At 33.4% G+C, this 14,141-nt stretch overlaps 1 protein-coding gene across 1 annotated transcript in view; it reads left to right on the plus strand.

Annotated features, from left to right (window-relative positions):
- Positions 1 to 5,631, plus strand: part of LOC114319652 (putative disease resistance protein RGA3) — a 37,655-nt gene extending 32,024 nt beyond the window's left edge. The window contains exon 3 of the mRNA XM_082915856.1: positions 5,064 to 5,631. The gene's annotated coding sequence lies outside the window, so the exon portion shown is untranslated. The remainder of the gene's footprint in view (positions 1 to 5,063) is intronic.
- Positions 5,632 to 14,141: the final 8,510 nt, after the last annotated feature.

The following is a 14,141-nucleotide window of genomic DNA, read 5'->3' on the forward strand; positions in this document are numbered from 1 at the left end:
TGCAGATGGATTGTGAAGTCATGTGACTTGGTGCAGAGGCTTTGGTTTTCTCGATTTTTTGCTCGATTTTTTTTATTACAGTGACAACTCATCTGTTATTGATATATGTGGGATTCTCAACTTAGAAAGTCACATGGAAACAGTGAATTCACTGATTTACCTTACAGTCAGCATGCCTTTATTTTGTCCTTATATGCAGATAGATTGTGAAGTCATGTGACCTGGTGCACAGTCTTTGGTTTTATTGATTTGTTTATTACAGTGACAACTCATCTCTTATTTACATATGTGGGATTCTCAACTCAGAAATTCACATGGCTACAGTGAATTCACTGATTTACCTTACTGTCAGCATGCCTTTATTTTGTCTGTATATGCAGATGGATTGTGAAGTCATGTGACTTGGTGCAGAGGCTTTGGTTTTCTCAATTTTTTGCTCGATTTTTTTTATTACAGTGACAACTCATCTGTTATTGATATATGTGGGATTCTCAACTTAGAAAGTCACATGGCAACAGTGAATTCACTGAATTACCTTACAGTCAGCATGCCCTTATTTTGTTCGTATATGCAGATGGATTGTGAAGTCATGTGACTTTGTGCACATGCTTTGGTTTTCTCCATTTTTTGCTCGACTTTTTTATTACAGTGACAACTCATCTCGTATTGATATATGTGGGATTCTCAATTCAGAAAGTCACACGGCAACAGTGAATCCACTGATTTACCTTACAGTCAGCATGCATTTACCTTACAGTCAGCATGCATATATGTGGGATTCTCATTTATCCGTTCATAATCAACTATATAAACGAGTAAAGGTGAAGACACAACCTTACAACTCATTTCGCCCTACGAAATTATCATTCATTTGTTTTAAAAAATTAGCATGGCTACATGGTTCATAGGAGGGAGTGGGAGTCGCAGAGGTGGTAGGAACTTGCAAAGGGGTGAAAGTTCACGACGAGGAGGGGGAAGGGGAAGTGGCGATGCTGAAGATGAAACACCATTTCCTTTCTTGGATGCCTCTTCTGCTTATCATGATAGGTTTGGGAAGCGACATTTTGTCATGCCCAAGTACTATCGAGATCCATGTGGTTTGGTGGAGGATCCATCAGAAAATCAAACAGGATATGGTTATGCAAAGGCTAGACTTCTTAAGTGGCCCGCACTATTTATAGAGCGAGTGCAAAACGAAAGATTATGTCAGGAAAGACGACTGAAGGTGCCAAAAGCACGTTCTGTTGAGATCCAAAAGGAAGATCCTGATAATGTTGATCGACTATGTCAAACACTACAACGTGAGATTTCTCAAATGGGTCGTAGATTGGCCCGCGATATGCAGCTACTCATACTTAAGAAGGATGCCCAGAAGAACAAAACAGAACCAAATGTTGTGGCTATCAAGGCTATCATGGAGGATCCTGAACTTGTCTCTGACGCTGAGCTTTCGGATTGTTCAGACTCTGAGCCACCTGCCGATTTAAGCGCGAATTAGGTGTTAATGTCTACACTTCGGCAATATAACAACTTGCATTAATATGTAATGTCTGTGTTAGAGTAAGTATAACTGTTATGTTATGTTATGTTTATGTTTAAGTTTATGTTTATGTATTGTGTCTGTCAAATGTTACGGCTATTAATATGCAATATTAGGTCATGAATTAGGTGTTTGTCTATCTAACTGTTATGTTTATGTATTGTGTGTTCAGTTAAGAGTGTCCAGGATGTATGTAATGTGTGTTCAGTTCATGGTGTCCATAATGTATTTTTGTGGGAGAATTATGTCTGTACTACCTATGTAACTGAAAACTATTACATTTGCAACTTCAGTTATGTTGTTTTCATGCCCGTATGAGTATTTTGTAAAGTACTGACTTCGTATATTATGTATTAAGTATTATTACAAAAATGTTGAGAAAATTTATTTTAGGAGCTCTCGTTGTGGCCTTTGTCTTCTTGGCCTACTCCGCGGTGGTCATCGCGTCTCACCCTTCGTCGTTGCTCGTCGAGTTGCACAGTGTGTGGGTGTGCTTCGAACTGTAGAGCATGCATATCACATTCTAACCCATAACAAAGACGATACAAAAAAATAAATTTTATAAATGAAAACGGGTACAAAATGGTTTTACTAAACTGGTTTACTAAATTGATTTTCTGAATTACATTCTCACCTTCTAACCCAAAACAAAAGAATAAATATATATGTATGTTTAAATGAAAACGGCTTTCGTAAAGCCAAAATAATTTTCTAAATAACACCTTCCAACCCAAAACAAAGACAAAAGAAAAAAAAAAAATTACATGAAAACGACTTTAGTAAAGCGAAAAAAACAATTATTAATTACATTATCACCTTCTAACCCAAAACAAACACAAAACAATAAGCAAAAAAAAAATTTACATGAAAACAACTTTAGTGAAGACGAAAAAAATTTTTGAATTACATTTTCTAAATCAAAACAAAGACAAAAGAAAAAATGAAAAATGTAACATGACAACGGCTTCAGTAAAGCCAAATAAATGAACATGATTGGCTTAATAATATCTACATGAATATGATTTTGAAATTATATATATGAAAAATAGTATGTAAAATTAATATATGAAAAGAGGTTTTTTTTCATATTATGTAAAATTTATAAATTACACATTCTAAACAAAAACAAAAACAAAAACAAAAGAAAAAGAAAACATATTTTAACATGATAATGGCTTTAGTAAAGCCAAGTACTAAAATATACAGTGTAAATATATTTTTTAAAATATGTTTTATGTTTTTTTCTTTTGTTTTATCTTGAAAATAGTGTTTTATTCCAACAAAGTTTATGTTAAAAACGCTGGGCGAAAAAAAAAAAATTCTGTTAAAATCGCTATTTGTAATAGCGTTTATTCATGTTAAAATCACTATTAGCAATAGCGTTTTTCTGGCATGTTAAAATCGCTATTAGCAATAGCGTTTTTCTGGCAAAACAATTTTGTGTAAAAAGCGCTGTTCTTAACAGCGTTTTCCTTGGGAAAAAAATTAACCCTTGAAGCGCTATTTGTAACAGTGACTTCTTAATCAAAGTCGCTATTTGTAATAGCGATTTTCCTGTTCATCTACTTTTGCGCTCCTAACAGTAAAAGCGCGAATAGTAATGGCGCTTTAGCTTAGTTTTGGAATTCCGTCAGAAGTTGGCCTAGTTTTGGAAATACAATGTAAAAAAGGCTTATATTGGGAAAAGCCCCTAATTTTCATCCTCATTTGTTATTTAACTTGTATTATTCATAGGTGGTGATAGAAAAATTGCCCTCCTCGTACTTTTAAAAAAAGTTTTGAATTGTGTGTTTGGTTATGATTTTGAATTAAGTTTTAAGTTTTGAGTTATGTGTTTGGTTATGAGTTTGAAATTTTTTTATTATAATTAATTGTTTTACGGTTAAATTCACTCCAAGAAAAAAGGGATGTGGCAATGCTTTTGTATGCTTTATTCTGATTTATGATTGCTTGTTTTGTACAAAGATAAGATGATATATTTTGAATTTACCATCCTTTGCTTTTATGTTGTGACTTTCTTGTTTCAGTATAATTTGAAAACCAAACCAAACCAAACATGAAATTTGAAAATCAAATTTGAACACCAGAGGTAAGCAGTGTTCTGTTAAAATTTTGTTGGTTTCACTGAAATCGCAAGTGCAATCTTTCTCTACTTTCAGGATTTTTGTATGTTAATTATTGACTTCATTTTCATATCAGATAGTGCTTATGTTAGAGAACATATTCTTCTCATTTGGAAATTGGATTGGTTGCTTAATTATTATTGACAAAAAAAAAAAAAAAAAACTTTTTTGGGTGGTTAAAATTAGTTGGATTTTTGTTTGTTAGGTAAGTAGTCATTTTTGTATTATTGATGAAATTTTTTGGGCGGTTAATATGTATATGTATATGTTTGTGATTAATTAGTCGCTATTATTTGTATAGTGTAGGCACCTACATTTTCTATTAGTTGCAAAATCAAACTTCAAATTATAGTCGTGTTTTTTGGCTTCCATTGCTGGTAAGTGTTATACTTTTTCATCATAGTAGTGTTTATGTTTATTTGTACTATCTTCAAGGCCTGCTTGCTCACTTTGATCTTCTCTCTCTTCACTCAAAATTTTGCATGAAATTTTTTATTTGAATATATATATATATATGCAGTGATGAAGTTAATATTTCAGATCTTAGTATATATTGTAGATATGAAAGGGTATGAGTTTTGGAGTGGCCCCTTGAATGAGTTTTGGCTCAACGAGATGTGTATATTTTGCAGTGTATAATTGATTTATTTATACACTTACCAGCAATTGAAAAAGAAAATTGAGAAAGAAGTCATTTCCACACACTATAATTGAAAAAGCCTCCCTACTATACACTCTTCAAACGCAAGAATTTTGATCATTGAAACTTCAATAAATTTGTTTAATATCACAAGTTTTAAAACCTTTCTCCTTGCATGCTAGACTACATTTGAGAATCTAAATCCAAGGCACACTCTAGCATTCTTTCATTTATTAACCATGTTAGTTATTACACAATATTGTCAAATTGGTTCTCATCAAAAAATTCGAAAAGTTGGAAAAATTGACATATAACACCAATCTTGCATCTCATAGGAACATGAAATTTTGTAATATTTTTACTACAAGAAGGTCCTATTTGTTCCAATAATTTGAGAAAAGGGGAAATTTGTCTAATTGTAAAAAAATGGCCTTATGGCAGAACTTGCACTAATCAATTCCTAGTTGTCTTTTTAGACCATTTAAGAAGTCATTTAATATGAGATGAAATAGCTTAATTAAGCTGGAAAAAAAAAATGAAATGACTTCCAAGTAATGATAGTTAATGAAATGATATAGTTTGGTCCTTTACTTGTGTTTTCCTTCAAAAGAGCTTGAGCTTGGTTGCTAACTTCAATTTTATTTATTAATGAAATTTTCCCTTCTAAGTTCTAGGGTAAAAAATTAAAAATTATCTCCACCAAATTTAGGGTAAAAAATTAAAAATTGCCTTCTAACCTTTTGTATTGGATGTTGATTAGGTCATATATTGAAGCCCTATGCTTTGTGGTATACAGTTTTGCATTGAAGATTCTGCTTCAGAATTGTTCAGGAGATATTTCAGTTATTGGAGACATTGTGGAGGTGATTAATATAATTTGCAACAGCTTGAATCCTTTACGGTGTTCTTGGAAGAGAAGAGAAGCAAACTGTTGGGTTAATGCTTTAGCATTTGAGGCTGACAACATAGTGGATGAATCTTTTGGATGGACTCTGCCTGCTAAACTTCCTATCCTTCTAGAACATTCCTATTATTAGCTGTCTCTGTTTTATCCAAATAAAAAAAGAAGTAACTCATGCAAGGGGTCCAACACCATCCAACTTGCTCACACTTCAGCAGTTAACATCCAATGCACTGTCGGCATTCACAGCTTTATTACAATTTCTTGGGCACTCCAAGTTACGGAATGTAAACAGATAGTTGATTTTCTCTAATAGAAACCATGATGCTTCTACTGTATTTTATTGCTTACTGCCTTGATAAACAATTGGAGTTGTAGCTATTTGATCGTATTATAGCTAAATCAGCACAATTTCTGTTTTATCCAATTATCTAGTCCATTAGATGTCCCACCAATCAATTAGTTCAGCTATTAATTTGTACATTATGGGCAAATTAGTGCTGTTTTTTTGGCAGTGTAGCAGTTTCTTTAATGAAACAACATGAATACATATGAAAGAAGTCCTGAGCCTTGTTTTAAGTCCCTGGATACACATCTTCATTTATAGGTGGTTAGGTTGCTGATTTATTAGAATTTAACTTTCTTCTACTCTGTGCCACATGGCCTAATTGAGTGTTCATATGGTATTCACTTTTCAAGAGCATTCTTGAGAGAGAGAGAGTATGTTTTGTTATGTGATCGTATAAATGATGTAGAAGCACAATTACTTGAACAAAGTTTAGATTCTGTATTCAGTTTAGTAGATGTTCCCAGGGCAAAATGCTAGTTTGGACCTTGGAATATAATACCTGCCAAAATTAAAATTAAAAAAGAAAAAACTATGGAGTCAAGTATAAAATTGTCATGGGAAAAAGACATAAATACATATATGTGGACATACATAATATATCTGCACCATATATATATATATTCAAAGCTGTCATCTTATTCTGGACTTGTGGAATGATTCTTCTGAAACATAGAGATTGATATGACGCTGAACGGCCTCCTGTTCATTATGGTTATATGGTGAGTTAAAGCACTCTCAAGCTGAAGTTAGAGCAGTTTGTTCAACTCTCTAAGAACAGACTCAGTCTTTTTATTTTAGGACTCATTTCTCAATACTTGAGAACATGTTACTATTCAAATTTTCAAAAGTTAGAAGAATCTGCTTGATATTCCCAGGTCTCATCCAATAATTAAAAAATTTGAAAAGTTTTCGCAATTCAATTTCAGGCATCAAAGTAACAACAGGAGCACAATGATCTGAACCTATAGGAGCCAAGAACTCATCTTCGGCTTCTTTGAGAGTATCTTCATCCTAGGGGGGTATACAAAACAAGACTTCATATTATTATCTAGAAATTCAACTCTGCAAGTAGTAATTGTTTAGAGGTTTGCAACTTTAAAACTTTTAAGTTGTGTTTGGATAACAGATTTAAGGGGGTATTTGTGGAGGGAAAAAAGAAAAAAAACTGTGTAAGATTATCTTCAACCCACTAAAAGATTATCTTCAACCCACCAAATTCTCCCAATGGTATTTTCATTAGCATTATGAAATATATTGTAATGGTTAGAGGCTAACAATTCTGAGCAATATTGATGCTGTGTCCGAACCGTATTTTGTTCTCCACTAATTCTAGTAGGGTCATTTTATTCTCATTTATGAATTTCCTAACATCTCTAAGTTTATTGTTTTCAAATCAGGTATGGGTATTATTGACAGGTCTTTTAGTTGTAATCTTGGTTCATTAATTAGCATCAGGTAATTATACTACTTCCTAAGCACTTCTTTAATGTGTTCTCAATTTGGAAAGCATTTATTAGTATGCATCATTCCCCTTCTAATCTGCTTTCAAGCTGCTTATTTTCTTCACACTATTTATCATTGACCAATAGGTCCTAAGAAATATCATCAATGTAGCAAAATGAAAGGCCTACCTAATAGCACCTTGTATTTGACAATCCATTTTCTTTAAAATTTCTTCGAAAACAGTGTCTGAGCTTTCCCCAATGTCCACCGTTTCCTTGATCTCAATTTTTTTTTTTTCATTTTAATTTTCTAAGTAATAATGACCCACTCTTCCTTTTTAGGATTGTCATTTGTTGATTTCATTTTCCATTGATTTTCATTATATTTCCCACAAAGCATTTCACTTCATCATGCCCAAACAATTTGCATTTAGTGTCTCCAATGGTTTTCCAAGGATATTTGATTGGTTTAATCCAACTATCAACACTGGAGAACTGCAACTTTATTTTCTCTGGAAACATAAAATAAAAACCCACCTCAATTGCAGATTCTCAGAAAGATAAATCTTTTGCAAGATTTGGTATGTCAGCCAGAACACAAAGGCTTGCAAGTGGCACTAGCAATGTTAGTAGTCCTTTCTCAGCCCAAAATTCTAAGCAGATATTACAAAACAGTGCTTGTACTGGCACCTTCTTCAAAATTTTCTTTTAACAAATACATATTATATTAGGCTTCCATTTTCTTGCAAAATGCCGAGTACCACTATCCAAGACTTGATCTAATATCTCCTTCCTTATTGAACTGAATCTGAAAGAAGAAAAATCCATTTTCATTTGACAAAATATTTTAACAATCCAAATCTAGCCCCAATTTTTCATTTGACAAAATATTTTAACAATCCAAATCTAGCCCCAATTTTTCATGGAAATATTCTTTACAAGTAACACGGAAGGGCAGTCCTTCAATTTCTCATCTTTGATTATATAACTGCTGAGGCTTTTCTTCAGTGAATAAATCTTTTTAGGACATACATTTGTTGTTAGGATTGTCTGAAAGTTCCTTTTCTGTATTAGGACATAGATGTCGTCATAGAAGAAAGAAGTATGAAATTAGTATGATTCATTATCTTTGTGCTCTTTTTAGTTGAGTTACAGCTACAAGGTTCACTGTTGATTGATAAAATAAATCCCATATGTAATGTGGCTATTAGCCATTGGACATCTAGCTCATTAGAAGAGGAAGCTCAAAGACAATGAACCACACCCGTGCCTAAAAACACTCCCAACAAAACAGAATTTTGAACCAACCAAGTCTAAAATAGAGGCAACAACTTGAGACAAAGCCTCAAGATACCTACCTAGATTACACAAATTAATCTAAAATGGACGAACTTGCCCATATCTGGTCACGACAACAAATTAAGGTATTAGAGAGAAAAATTTAGAGACGAATTATCTAAGTTGCCGAAAGTGTCGTTGTATTTTTAGCGACAAAATTGAAAATTTAGGAATGAATTACTATATTTTGGAACCAAACTTTTTGTCACAAAAATAAACTTAATGGTACAAAATTGTTTTTGTTCCAAAATATACTTTTATATAGGACATTTTCAAAATTTTATCGCTAAATGTTTTTTTTTTTTTTTTGGTACTTTTCAAGACAGTATTTTCAAAAAATTTATGATCATATATACCTTTACAATTTGACCAGCAAAGTTCACCACTTCCATGAGAGATCAGTAAATACTATTACTACTCCTTGATTTGAAATTAACACATTCAATTGCTAAAGTCAAGTGTGAAGAAGGAGACATTTTGTTTGGCTTTGCGTGTAATTGAATACTAAATGAAGCTAAAAAATGTATATGTTGTTGCCGCCCCCAAAGGCTGTAGCAGCGTATTTTTGTAAAGTTGGTTTGCATAGCTTTCGTACTGAAAAAGGTTGACAATTTCAGATTTATTTCTTGAAACCAAATGGTAAAACTGTTAATTAAATTTTCAATAAGCCAATAGGTGAGGTGACTAATAAATTATTGGAACAAAGCACAAGGACCACACAGCTCAAATCCAGGAAAGTTGCTAACTTAAAAATTCTTTGTATACAGTCGTTTGAGTGGAAAACCTGTTAATAAAACCACCTAACAAATGAAATGACACCCCAAATGTACACTACTACCTACCAAAATTAACTATTGCTTGTGTTTGAAGAATCAATAAGCGAAGATCGACGATTGGTTTAGCGTATGAAGTGTGAAAAATCTAAAAATCCTCGAGATTGTGATTTGTGATTATGATTCTGATTCAATTTAAACAATGAATAGCCATTCCAATCAAACAATCAACAACAAATCGGCACAACAATTTAACGTAGAAAAAATCACTATTGGACTCCTCCAATTGTGATAAAAAACCACAGGCCAAACACACAAAATAATCCACTAAGAAGACAAAAAGGAATTATACACGAGAACCTTCAATTATCTAGTGAATCCACGCCCAAATTGGACCGAACCTAATGTGCCTCTTCTACCACCATTTTCACCTCAGAATTGCTTTGCCCAACGTTAAATCCACAATGCCAATGTCGAATCCACGATGATCAACAACTTTGGAATCCACCAAAGTTTTAGGCCCAGTTCCTCGGAACCCACCGATTAACACCTCTTTCTTTTGTGAATGAAAGAACAAAAACAACCCTTGATATTTGTCAATATGTAGTTCGTTGATCAATTGATCACCTTCTATACATCAAGGAAACTCATATATAACCACTGTCTAATATAGAACACTTTGTTTTTTTACTCCTCTTTGAGAATCTAGACGAGATCAACCCTAAAACGAGCAAACGATGCACTTTATAGGAAAAAGGGAAGCAAAGACCGCTCAAGCAGTGTGACTAAAGGCGGTGCTCACATATAGGCCAACCGCTTGAGCGCAACATCTACCACTTGAGCAGTAAAACATGCTTTCTAAAAGTTCAGAATGCAGGCTGAGATACTGAATAAATTACTGAGCGGTAAAACATGCTTCCCAGCACTCAATCCCCATACTTAGTCAGAGAAGAAGCAAACAAGGACTGCTCAAGTCAAGATACAAAACGTCAGCACAAACTCCTCTACTCAGGCACAACACATGTTGGATTCGCATCTAAACTCTCATAACCTCATAGAACAAAAAAACGAAAACAATTACAATTGAATGGTGTTTTTGTCAAACAGATTGCCAATTACCAAAACCTAACAAAGCGCTTTCTTATCAGTTATGCTATTTTGGTACAAGTCTTACTGCTGTGCTATGCATTGCCAGGTTCCTCTTCTCTATTCCCTCCTTAAAAAATAAAAAAGAAAAAAAAAACTAGCATTTCTTCATGAGTAAGTAGTTGAAGGGTAATTCCTTATTAGAATAAATTGCATAGTATAGAATATGAGGCAGAAATCATAAATGAATCCAAATCAGCCCAACCTCCTGACCCCACAAAATACATACTCCATCCGTCCCAAAATAATGGTCCCTTTTGGGGAATCCAACTTTTTTTGGTAGTACAATTATTGCATTTGAAAAAAGTTGGTTTTCCAAAATTATCCTTTTGATAGTACATTTTTTGAGAATATCAATGTCATAATTGTACTTTTTATACTGTTTATTAATTTAAAAGAAGGGCAAAATAGGAAATTTATATTATTTTTGTATTTGATTTTTGAAGAGGGACTAATATTTTGAGACAATGAAAAATGGAATAAGAGACTAATATTTTGGGACGGAGGAAGTATATATATACACACACTATTATACGAGACTCGTGGCACACGCAATGCATGCTGCAAGTGTATATTGATATAGTTTTGAAGAAAATATATTATAATTGTCAATACATGACATTGGAGTTGTTTCAGTAACTGAATGAAAGATTAACAATCTCAAAACCGAAGTAATTCTACACACATGTAGTGTGAGGTTTTTTCCTTTTTTGCCCTTCCAATTAATGAAAGTTAAAATTATCGCACTTGCTAAAATGTGTTTTTTTTCACCCCCTCTTTCTTATACAATTTTGGTTTTTAAAATTGTGTTACATATAGCGTCCTTTTGTGTTCACACAAAAATGAGATGTTAGCTTAATATAATAATAATATAAAAATATAAGTTGGTTTAAAACTTTTTTCCCACAAAACAGTTTGGTTATGGTTGACATCCCATTTTCTCCCAATTTTAATGAGGGTGGTAAGGATTTTATTTTAATATCTTTATTTTTTATTATTTTATTCTATTTATTTTAGTACTCAAAAATATTCATAATTTGTAGAAATGGAACTCATCATTGAATCCAGAATGACCAAAGACCTTGAGAAACATGTTCCCGTCGAATTTAATCACTCATAGAATGAGATTTTGGCTATGAAACATTTCAACTAATCATAAAGTGCCACATGGCCAAAGCATATGGAACATCCAACCAAAAGACGCCACGCAACAGGTGTATGGTACTGGTGCACATGATTGGAACGCCTATTAGCCTATGCAGCAGCAAAGCAGTGCATTGATTGATAGTCAATCACCATGGACAGGAGGTGGTCATGGTGGCTGATTGGGAAGGGGAAGAAGGAGCTCTGGTTGTTTTTTTATTTTTTTATTTTTTCCACCAAAACAGCATCGTTTTGGTACACTACACAAGCACTACAGAATGAAACACTACAGAGGATCTGAACTCCTCAAAGATTCTCTAACAGCTCTTTTTATTTTTAATTAATTTTTTTATTTCTAATTTATTTTTAATTAAATTTTACTAAATCACTTGGTGAAGTGACTAATAAATTATTAGAACACAACACTGGGATCACACAACTCAAATGATTTACCTAATCCATACTCTTACATTTGTACCTGATCCATGAAAGAACTAGAAAAATGATTTACAAAAAAAGAAAAAAAAAAAATTCTCCCAGGAGAATGAAATTCAGCAATATTAAACATTATTCATAAAAAGGGTGGCCCCTCTCTCTCTCTCTATTCCTATCTTTTCGTCACAGCCACCAATCAAAATGTAGTGTTGACCTTCTAGCACGATGAGATGAGATGAGACTCCATTATTATTATTTATTCACTTCTTTTTTCTTCGGAGAAAGTCTATAGTACATTTTGTACAAAAAAAAAATATACGGTACATACAAAATTAATGATTAGAATTAAGCCACATCATTAAAAGTGACCTGCTAAACAGGTCACTTTTTATAGTTATGAGCTAAAATCATATTTCTTCATAACTATAATCAAATTGATCATAACTTAGCTATAACTACATCTCATAACCAACACCATTTTGTTCATAATTAATATCACATATTTCATAATCATAATCACATATCCCATAACCAACACCACTTTGATCATAACAAATATCACATATCTCATAACTATTGATCACATATCCCATAACTACTACCCACATACATCATAACCACATCTCATAACCAATTCCTTTGAGTCATAACCAACATCACATATCTCATAACCACTAGTCACATATCTCGTAACCAACACCTTTTTGTCATAACCAATATCACATATCTCATAACCACTAATCGCACATCTCATAACTACTACCCACATACATCATAACCACATCTCATAACTAATCCGTTTGAGTCATAACCAATATCACATATCTCATAACCACTAGTCACATGTCTTGTAACCAACACCTTTTTGTCATAACCAATATCACATATCTCATAACCACTAATCACATATCTTATAATTAACACCTTTTTGCTCATAACCACATCACTTTGATCATAACCAACATCATATATCTCATAACTACTAGTCACATATCTAATAACCAACATCACATATCTCACAACCACTAGTCACATAACCAATATCTCATAACTCATAACCATTAATACATATAGCATAACCAGGCCCTTTGACACCACTTTGCTCATAACCATTACCCACATATCTCATAACCACTAACACATATAGCATAACCAAATACCCTTTGACACCACTTTGCTCATAACCATTACTCACATATCTCATAACCACTCATAACCATTACCCACAAATCTCATAACCATTAACACATGTAGCATAACCAAATACCCTTTGACACCACTTTGCTCATAACCATTACCCACATATCTCATAACCACTCATAACCATTACCCACATATCTCATAACCACTAACACATATAGTATAACCAACCACCCTTTGACACCACTTTGCTCATAACCATTACCCACATATTTCATAACCACTCATAACCATTACCCACATATCTCATAACCACTAACACATATAGCATAACCAAACACCCTTTGACACCACTTTGCTCATAACCATTACCCACATATCTCATAACCACTCATAACCATCATCCACATATCTTATAACCACTAACACATATAGTATAACCAAACACCCTTTGACACCACTTTACTCATAACCATTACCCACATATCTCATAACCACTAACACATATAGCATAACCAAACACCCTTTGACACCACTTTGCTCATAACTATTACCCACATATCTCATAACCACTAACACATATAGCATAACCAAATACCCTTTGACACCACTTTGCTCATAACCATTACCCACATATCTCATAACCACTAACACATATAGCATAACCAAACACCCACACCACTTTGCTCATAACAATTACCCACATATCTCATAACCACTAACACATGTAGCATAACCAAGCACCATTTGACACCACTTTGCTCATAACCATTACCCACATATCTCATAACCACTAACACATATAGCATAACCAAACACCTTTCGACACCACTTTACTCATAACCATTACCCACATATCTCATAACCAACATCACATATATCATAACTACTAATCACATATCTCATAACCAAACACCCTTTGACTTATAACTATACCACTCTACTCATAACCAAAATCACATATCTCATAATCACTAATCATATATCTCATTACCTTTACCCACATATATTATAACCACATCTCATAACCAGCACCCTTTGTTTCATAATCAATATCATATATATCATAACCACTAATCATATATCTCATAACCACTACCCACATATAGGGGTGTAAATTTAGCCCATGAGCTCGCCGCACAACCCAAGTCCGCTCGTGCCCTGGGTAGGC

This window comes from Camellia sinensis, chromosome 2 (genome assembly GCF_055761805.1).
Source record: "Camellia sinensis isolate YWXY chromosome 2, ASM5576180v1, whole genome shotgun sequence".
In the NCBI taxonomy this organism is placed as follows: domain Eukaryota; kingdom Viridiplantae; phylum Streptophyta; class Magnoliopsida; order Ericales; family Theaceae; genus Camellia; species Camellia sinensis.